This window comes from Zea mays, chromosome 3 (genome assembly GCF_902167145.1).
Source record: "Zea mays cultivar B73 chromosome 3, Zm-B73-REFERENCE-NAM-5.0, whole genome shotgun sequence".
Lineage (NCBI taxonomy): Eukaryota > Viridiplantae > Streptophyta > Magnoliopsida > Poales > Poaceae > Zea > Zea mays.
The window spans coordinates 53416895-53425872 of NC_050098.1; the positions used below are offsets into that span (position 1 = coordinate 53416895).

Sequence of the window (8978 nt, forward strand, 5' to 3'; positions counted from 1 at the left end):
TTACTCACTTCTATAGATATTTTTTATGATACGATAATACTTTTTTAAGAAGAGAATTTATAAGTTTCATCTAAATAAAATTCTCTTACCATGATTAGCAACTCTTTATGAGTAGATCATAAAATCAAATATTTATGAAATCATAAGACGTAACTTTCTATTGAGAGTTAGTGCTTCACACGTATTTGGATTTCATGCTACATGACATGACGCTAAAAGTGTGAGTTGTTCGGATTAACGTTTATAGCTCTTAAGGTATATGTTCTTTTATTTGGAGCCGTTCTTAGGCCCCGTTCGTTTGTTTCTGATCGAAGACAGACATGTTTTTATTCCAGGGCCAAATAGGGTGAATCCGGATGTTTCGCTCAACATTGGCCAGGAAAAAATCTAGATCTGGAATACAAACTGGTGCTACAGTGAAGGTTGTTCGCTTTGACAGGTTTGTTGCTGCCCAGTTTCGGCCAGCATAGCTGCTGCCCAGTCCCAGTTTCGGCCAGCTGCTGTCCAGTTTTGGTCAGGATAACTGCTCAGCTTTGTTTCCAATGCACTTGCACATACATACACATATTAACAACTAAGAAATAATGGTGTACATACATACAAAGATACATGCAGTAATAATAAAAAGACCTCCAATTATTCACGCATACTTGCCAAAAGAAACAGTAACATAAGAATCAGCTACATAAGCAAATGCAGTAATAACAATGGTCACACATACGAAGTTGTCTTCCCAATACTTGACAATACACATAACAAAGTTGCTAAGACATAACAAAGCTGCTAAGAACAGCAATTCAAAGTTGCTAGATATCAAAGTTTGACTTCCCAATACTCATGTCAGTTCAAAATAAGCATAACAGATGTGCTAAGAAGAAACATCACTTTAGAACTAAGCATGTCAGTGCAAAATAAGAAACCTTCAGATGTGCTAAGCATCACCAATTGATCACCCAAACCTGTCCAAACAAGTGGAACAATTAGATTGGAAGATAAAGGCCCAAGTGAATATGGTTGAGTGGAAGATAAAGACACAAATATCATACCTACTAAGCCATCTCATTTCTTAGCCAAATCAAAGCTGATTCTTGATCCGCTTCACATGCACATATGAAAGTCTCTCTATTCTCTTTGCTCTTGGTGAAGACTGAATATGCTTTTGCCTTCTCCAGTTTGGTCACTTCTTCCATTATGTTCAGAACTGATATGCACCTTTTGATGGAGAAATCTTCACTTTGAGTTGCCTCATTTTCTCTTGCTTTCTTTTCTCTTGCAGCTTCATCTTCTACTTGCTTGCTTCTCATTTCTAGGTATTTGTTCATCATATTTTCTATGTTATCAGTCTTTCTAGGCTTCTTTGGTTCCTTTTCTTGCTTGTTTCTTGACGCAGCAGGTCTTCGCTGTCCAGTTTCTTCATCTCGTGACAGAGTATTAGCCCTTACTTGAAGCATATCTTCATTCCTTTCAGTGAGTGCATCATCAACTTCATCATCTACATCATGAACAACATTCAGATCAAAGCCTTGTGGTCCATCTTCTGCATCCTGAAGTTGCTCATTCGGTTCTTCCTCTTGCGGTGCCTCAAGAGAAGTGCAATTCCAAGTCCCTTCAGCCAAGTGTCCTACACAATAACAAAGAAATATAAACTTAGCAAAAATATGTCTCTACCCAGAGCACGAGTGGAAAGAATGGGACATTTTGAATGGGACATTCAGAAGGATCATACTGAAATTCAGAAGTTAAACTATATTATATATTTCAGTATGATGTTTGGAAACTTACCATCATAAAGCTCTCCCAAAGCATCAAAGAGCGGGAAGGTTGTCTTGTTGTTGTTAAACTTCTTGATTTTAGGAAATGTCTGCACAATTAAAAAACATTGATTAAATACGAGATTATCATTATAAGGTTATCCTACATAACTAATTTGGTAATGGAATTTCAAGAAATTAACTTACCACCATGAGATTCTCCCACAAAGCTGGTGGTCCTTCAACCATATTCCTTTTCTCATTCTAGGTGGACCCACTCTGTTGCTTTGCTGCTTTGAACATCTTGTAGTCTCTCTTCAGCTGACCTTCTTTATCCTGAATTTGAGACTTTGTAAAGGAGACATACTTGTCCCTCACATGAAACTCCTTGACCATTCTATTCCACCCTTCGGAGTTCCAACCATTGCCACCTCTATATCCACTTTCTTTAAATTCATGGAGAATGTCAACAAGAGACCTCTCAAGGCCTAGATTTCAATCCGCTCTTTGTTTCACTACTACATAAACAATGGTCACACATCAGTAATACAAAACTTACAAGAAAGCATGAAGAAACATTGAACACAATACCTCTTGGAGAACTTCCACTCTTTTTTGCCCCACTGCATTTAGGAGAAGTCTTCTTTTTAGTAGCACTTGTTGTAGGAATGAACCTACACAACTTTGGGGAACCACCTATGTTGAACCTTGGGGAGCCTTTTCCAACCATAGCTTTTTAAAGCAAAAAACTTATTACATTTTACAATACTACTAACTTAAAGTGTTGTTTTACATGTTACAATACTACTAATTAAATTATTACAGCTTATTCAACCACGAAAATACTAATTTAGATGTTGTTGGTATTGATCCCACATTTCTTGGGCGATGGTATCTCTTAAAGCATTGCCTTGTGTAGTGCCTGGGTCACTCATTTGATCACCACTTGGTAGAGCAACAAAGTTTGATGGATCAATATTATCCGACTGATGATCTAACCAATCCTCATCACCATGAAGTGATCGGATTAGATTGTGGAAGATGGCAGCAGCTATAGGTATCTTTACTTGGTTTTCCAGTGTGTGGAACGTGACAACTTTGAGAATGGGGAAGCGCTTTTTAAGCACCCCAAAGCCCTTTCCACATGGTTCCTCAGAAGTGCGTGGCGATGGTTGAAGAGCTCCTTCGAGTTCTGTGGTCTTCGATGTCCAGCCCCAAATTCCTTCAAGTGGTACCGAGCTCCTCGGTATGGAGCAAGAAAAGATGGAGTATTTGCATACCCTCCATCAACTAGATAGAATTTTCCTGGAGGTACCTGGAAACCCTTGCTCATATCTGATCTTAGCACTCTAGAATCTGTGGCCGATCCCTCCTATCCACTAGAAACAAAAGTGATATTGAGATCGAAATCACATGCCACCATCACATTTATGCTTAGTGTTCCTTTCCGATTTCGAAAAGGAGAATGTTTCTCGGGAGATATGGAAATAGGAATGTGAGTTCCATCAATGGCACCAAGACAATTCTTGAAGAATGGATATAATCTAGGATTATCTTGGATTTTTTGATGCACTTGATTAGGATCAGGAGGCTGAATGAAGCGACGAGATAGGACAGGAATGACCTTATTGAAGAAGTGGTTGATGTGATGATGGAAGGTGTCATTACTGTGCCCAAAATACACTTGGAGATCCTGATATGAGGCGTTGCGACTTAGCATGTATAAGAAGAACCCCAACTTCTCCTCGACCGTGATCCTTGTATCAACAATGATCCTTCTCCTTCTAAGATAAGTTGCAAGCTCTCTGAAGATGTGTGGTTCCATTCGAAATGTAACTTGACAGTTCTTGACATGTCCCTCGAGGAGTCGATGAACCTTAACCTCGCCTGTCTCATTTGAGGTATGACGTTTTTTCTTTTGTCCCCCACCTCTAGTAGAACCCATCAGATATAAGGCAGGGAAAATAAATATCATCATGTCATCATCTTCTTCTTCCCTCCTCTTTCTAATACGATCCCGCAATGAGATACTCATTGTAGAACTAAATAATATAGATGTATTGTCAGGTAGAAGTTAAATAATAAAATAGAATTAAAGCAAATCATGTATCGCTTCAAAAGTACAAGTAACAAGGACTAAAGTAAACCATATATACGTACAAAGAATTTAATACCTTTTGGAGTTGGTACCGGATCCCAAGAGGGAGGAGGTTCACCTTCCCCAACTATAATTGGTGTTGTAGAGATTTACATGTAACAAATCAAATAAGTAGCTGGAAAACACATTTAACATCAAATCAGTATAGCACAAACATGAAAGGAAAATATCTAACAAATAATTGAAACAATTGATGCTATCTTTCAATTGACCATAGACGCGGGGATTGCACCAAATGTAGATAAAAAAGAATGTATTGTTTTCCTCCAATCGATCTAGGCGCTCTGACTTCCATCACCCCATCACCGACTGCTAGGATCTCCTCGGCGACTTCAATTTTGTCAGATGTCCATCTGATAAAAACAACGGCGTGCGCCATCTCCAGCACCATTTGGGAGAGTCAAGCTCTAGCTCTGCAACCTTTTTAATCAGTGAAGCTCAGATGCGCACGCCATCTCCAGCACCATCTGCGCGCGTGCGAGGGACCGGCCGACGAACAGCGTGCGAGGAACCGCACTGCATCTGCGCACTGGATCTGCGAAGGCAAAATGCGCGGGGCCATTCCAGGACGCAAGGATCGCCCGCGAGGGCGTCCTGGCGAACACGGGTTTCGATGTGTGGGGGGTCGCCACTGACAAGAGTTCCTCAACGGCGGCGGCGACGACGTGTGCCCTGAACGGCCAGCCGCCGCGTGTGTAGCCCAGGTCCTGGCGCGACAAACTACAGAAGGGAGCGATGTATGTGCTTCCTGAGCTCAGATGCAGATGCAGTGGAGAAGACGCAGATGCAGTGGAAGGCGAAGGACGAGACAGCGCAGGTGCGTTTGGGGAAGAGAGGGCAGTGGTTACCAGTGAGAAGGCAACGGGGAGAGTTGTCGTCGTCGCTGCGCTGTGTCGCCAAGCCGTCACTTCGCGTCGCCACACTGTCACTTGGCGGCGGCGTCTCCTCGCCTCGTTCGTCGCCAGCGTCGCCCAGTGCCCGTTCCTCCGAGATTGGATCCCGAGGGCAGCACACCCGGATTCCTACCAGGCCACTGTGTTTAGAAAAACTCCAAACCGGATCCTTCTCATTTTTTGATTCAGGCCCAAACGAACAATATTCAGACAAGGGGTCCAATTTCAATTCGAGTCATTTTTTTCCACCTGTAACCAGGCTCGGAATGGACCAAACCAGTCTAACCGAACGGGCCCTTAGGATAAAACAGTTCTTCTCGTTCTTTCAGCTACACTGTCCCCATCTACATGATGTAAACCGATTATTCTTTTCACTAGGAAGCCACCTGCCACCATACATGGTGCTTTTCCAGTGATCTTTCTCTTCTTATGAAGGTACAGTAACAGTAGTATATATCAATAGGTCAGCCAACTGCCAATATATTTGGTCGGCCCCACGGTCCCTTTCTCTCCAATGTAATTAAAGTTTCGACAGATCTGCCCCCCATTTTCTAGTTGAAAGAACCCTACCAGTTCCAGCCGGCCTCGTTACGATCAATGCAATTTGGACCAAACAAATGCATGCCACCATCCGTGTATAGCGACTGGTCAGCCGGCGCGTCGCGATCTGCCGATCTCGCTGTTAAACCCTAGTACATGGGCAGGCAGGGAACGCTCCCTGACGCTACCCCTCAACAGAAGCAGGCCCGTAGGTGTCAACGTGCGTCTAGTTAGCTCCACGTAGCAGTCCGGTCACCTGCAGCCTTGGATGGTTGCGCATCCATGAGCAGGCTAGCGCCGCACTGTGCAGACAAGACAGATACGATAATTTTGAGCGTATGAATGGACACAAGTTAATAATATCAAAATAACTTATTTTGTATCCACTTATACAGACTGACTCCCATGTACAAGCAACGCATACAGTGATACATGATAAGATGGTATGGGTAACAATCAGACGACTAATGATTCCTCTAATTATATATTCCGCTGCCTTTGTTTGGTCGTGTGCCAAGATTGAAACGTTTGGTTAATTAGCTGCTGGTCGGTAGCTTTGGTACACAGATGCCTCACCAGACCAATGCTCTTTTTTTCGTTTAACGTTTTGAAATGCTTGCAGAGCCTTCAAGCGAAAGCAAGTAAACAGGGTATAGGTTTGCCTAAAAAAAAAAGGAACATAAAAAAGAATGGTGATAGTACTAATCAGTTGCGTCGAAGCATTTTAACAAAGCTTAAACCAGGAATTCTCATTCTTCGATTCCCTAGCTAGGGCGCTCCAGCCAGGAATTCTCATTACGGTGTACATCATATGATTCATAGAAGAGCCACACTTGTGGTCGACCTATCTGATTCATCATTCATGCGCCTAGACCTAGTGCCAAAGTGGAACAAGTCCGGATCATGCCACATTTCATCCCAGGACCCGACGTATGTACGTAGACCAACTCCAGCAATGCCCCGTATACGGGCACGCTTCTGTAAAATACGCGGCCGAGGCCATTATTCACGCGGCCAGGGGACTCCGTATCCGGGCGCGGAGAACACGCGGCGCCGGTGCTCACTCCCTTTTCTCGCGTCCTCTCTCTTCCCCGCACTTCAACCGTCGCTTTTGCAAACGAGCTGGAGCGGAGAGGGAAGTGGCGGCGGTCGACGTCTCCGGGTAGTGCTTGCTCCTCGTCGGCGATTGGCCCTTCGAGCCCTCGATACGCCGTCCAGATCCGAACTCCGTTGTGGTTTCTATTAGGTTTTAGTTGCTTCATTTGTTCGATCTGTGTGGTTCTATGATTTGTGGTCTGCGAATATTGGGCATAAAACCTGAACGATGATTTCGATCTGTGTGGTTCTAGGGTTATTGTTGGGGGCCTTCGTCTTCCGAAGGTCCTCAAAAACATGATTTAACAATGTTTTCGGAGTGTAATTGTTATGACCGGCCGCCACTATAGGCGCCGAGCAACAGCATAAAGCATGCAGATAAGGATTAGAAGATAAGATTGCATGCAGATAAGGATTAGAAGATAAGATTGCATGCAGATAAGGATTAGAAGATAAGATTTGTTAGAGAGAAAATAGGAGATCTATCTCATTAGATAAGGATTAGAAGGGAGTATAAATAATTGTAAGCACCACTCTATAGATGAAGCAGAAACAAGATTGTTCCGGCTTCCCAGAGGGAGCCGAGAGATTACTGTGACCTAGCTGCCCCTTTCCTCGCGCCTCTCTCCTCTCACGCGCGGTGAACACGGCGACCCGCCGCTGCGCATCGCGCCCCAAACCCCGGCCACCAATCACCCACCACTACAACCTGCGATCAATCCGGGAATCAGCCCCGATTCCTATCAGTAATACATGAACAGGTACCTTCGGACTCGGATCAGAACCACAGTGTGAGAAGCACGAACAATACGAAGGTTGATGCAGCGCCGAAGCTACGCGCAAGGGAGCTTCGGCGTGACAGCAGGAAAGGGAACAGACTTAAAAGGGAAAAGGCTATTTAGACCTCGATGGATTACCTTAGAGCTATTAGCAAATGTAAAGGGTATGGATGTAATTTCACATGGGCTGCGTCCCGTGCCTATAAATAGATGAACAACACTCTCGTACTGTTCACGCTGACTTGGCATTTGCTTTTGCGTTACGCTCGTACCTTTGTTTTCTGTCAAGCCGAAGGTACCAAATGTAATTCAATATTGTCCTTATATTAATTTACGATTATACACTGAGAAATATATATGATAATGTTATTGTTCACATTGTTTCTTATGCTTTACATGCTCCATTCATTGTTAATATTTATACATATATGTATGTTGAGATTATGAAGGTATGTCCTTCATGACCTTCGTCCGAAGATCATTATATCCTCGGGGAAATAATGCTTCGAAGGACGAAGGGCATTAACAAGTAACCTGTTTTGGTGTTGCCTTGTTCTCAATTTATAGCATTTGAGAGCAAGTCCCCAACATTGGCGCTCACCTCCGGTGAACCCTCTTTTCGACCACCTTCGGCAAGCACTGACCTTCGTCATGCCACCGAAGAAAGCTTTGGCGACAGGGGCTGCTGCACTGTAGCCACTAGACCCGAACCAGGAGACCCTTTCTCTTCGAGAGGCCCGAAACCAGAAGAGGAAGACCACTAGTCCAACACTCCAGGAGGAGGAGTTGGACCAAGAAATCAAAAACATGGAGATAATCCATCAACAAGTGCAAAGGAAGAATGAGAAGATGGCTCGACTAGCTGATCTTCAAAGGCAGATCGACGAAGCCACAAAAGAAGTACGGCATCTTGTTCAAGACGAACAAGATCGAAGGCCCCAACACAGGGAGCTTCATCAAGAAGGCTTGTTCAACAACGATGGATGGTATGATGATTTTAATCATGATACCTTTACTTTTGATGATGCTTCTCCTTTGGCAGCAGAACTGCAGGCTATCCCATGGCCCCCATCATACAAGCCACCTCAGCTTCCCATGTATGATGGGCATTCAGACCCGAAGCAGTTTTTGATGAGTTATGAAGCAACTATATCTTCATATGGAGGGAATGCAGCTGTCATGGCCAAGTTCTTCGTCATGACAGTTCGGAATGTGGCCCAAACATGGTATTCTTCTCTTCGGCCAGGGACCATTACTTCGTGGCAGAAGCTCAAGGATATGCTGGTGACAAGTTTCCAAGGCTTCCAGACGAAGCCAGTCACAGCTCAGGCCTTGTTTCAGTGCACGCAAGATCATGAGGAGTACCTCTAGGCTTATGTCTGAATGTTCTTGCGTCTCAGAGCACAAGCGCCTACAGTGTCTAATGAAATTGTCGTTGAAGCCATGATTAAGGGGCTTCGTCCAGGACCTACTGCTCAGTATTTCGCTAGAAAGCCCCCACAGACTTTGGAGAAGCTGCTTCAGAAGATGGATGAGTACATCCGGGCTGACAATGACTTCCGCCAAAGAAGGGAGGAAGCATATAGGTTCTCTGAAATGACCAGGGGCTTCAGAGGAAGAATTCACCCAAGGCACGTCAGGTCAATTCACAACTCCATCCAGAGTGATGACAGAGGAAGTCAACAGCAGAGGCCGCAGTATTCTTCGCAAGCTTCGGGACAGCAACAAAGCTCTTTTCGGCCGCCAGCTCCAAGAGGTAGAG

General features: G+C 44.1%; 1 long non-coding RNA gene across 1 annotated transcript; it reads right to left on the bottom strand.

Annotated features, from left to right (window-relative positions):
• Nucleotides 1–928: 928 nt before the first annotated feature.
• On the bottom strand, nucleotides 929–3997 carry LOC103650093 (uncharacterized). The gene is made up of 3 exons (XR_002268348.1): nucleotides 3926–3997; nucleotides 1047–1122; nucleotides 929–959 (listed from the first exon to the last, which is right to left on the bottom strand). It is a non-coding gene; the product is annotated as an uncharacterized lncRNA (long non-coding RNA).
• Between the last annotated feature and the right edge of the window lie 4981 nt (nucleotides 3998–8978).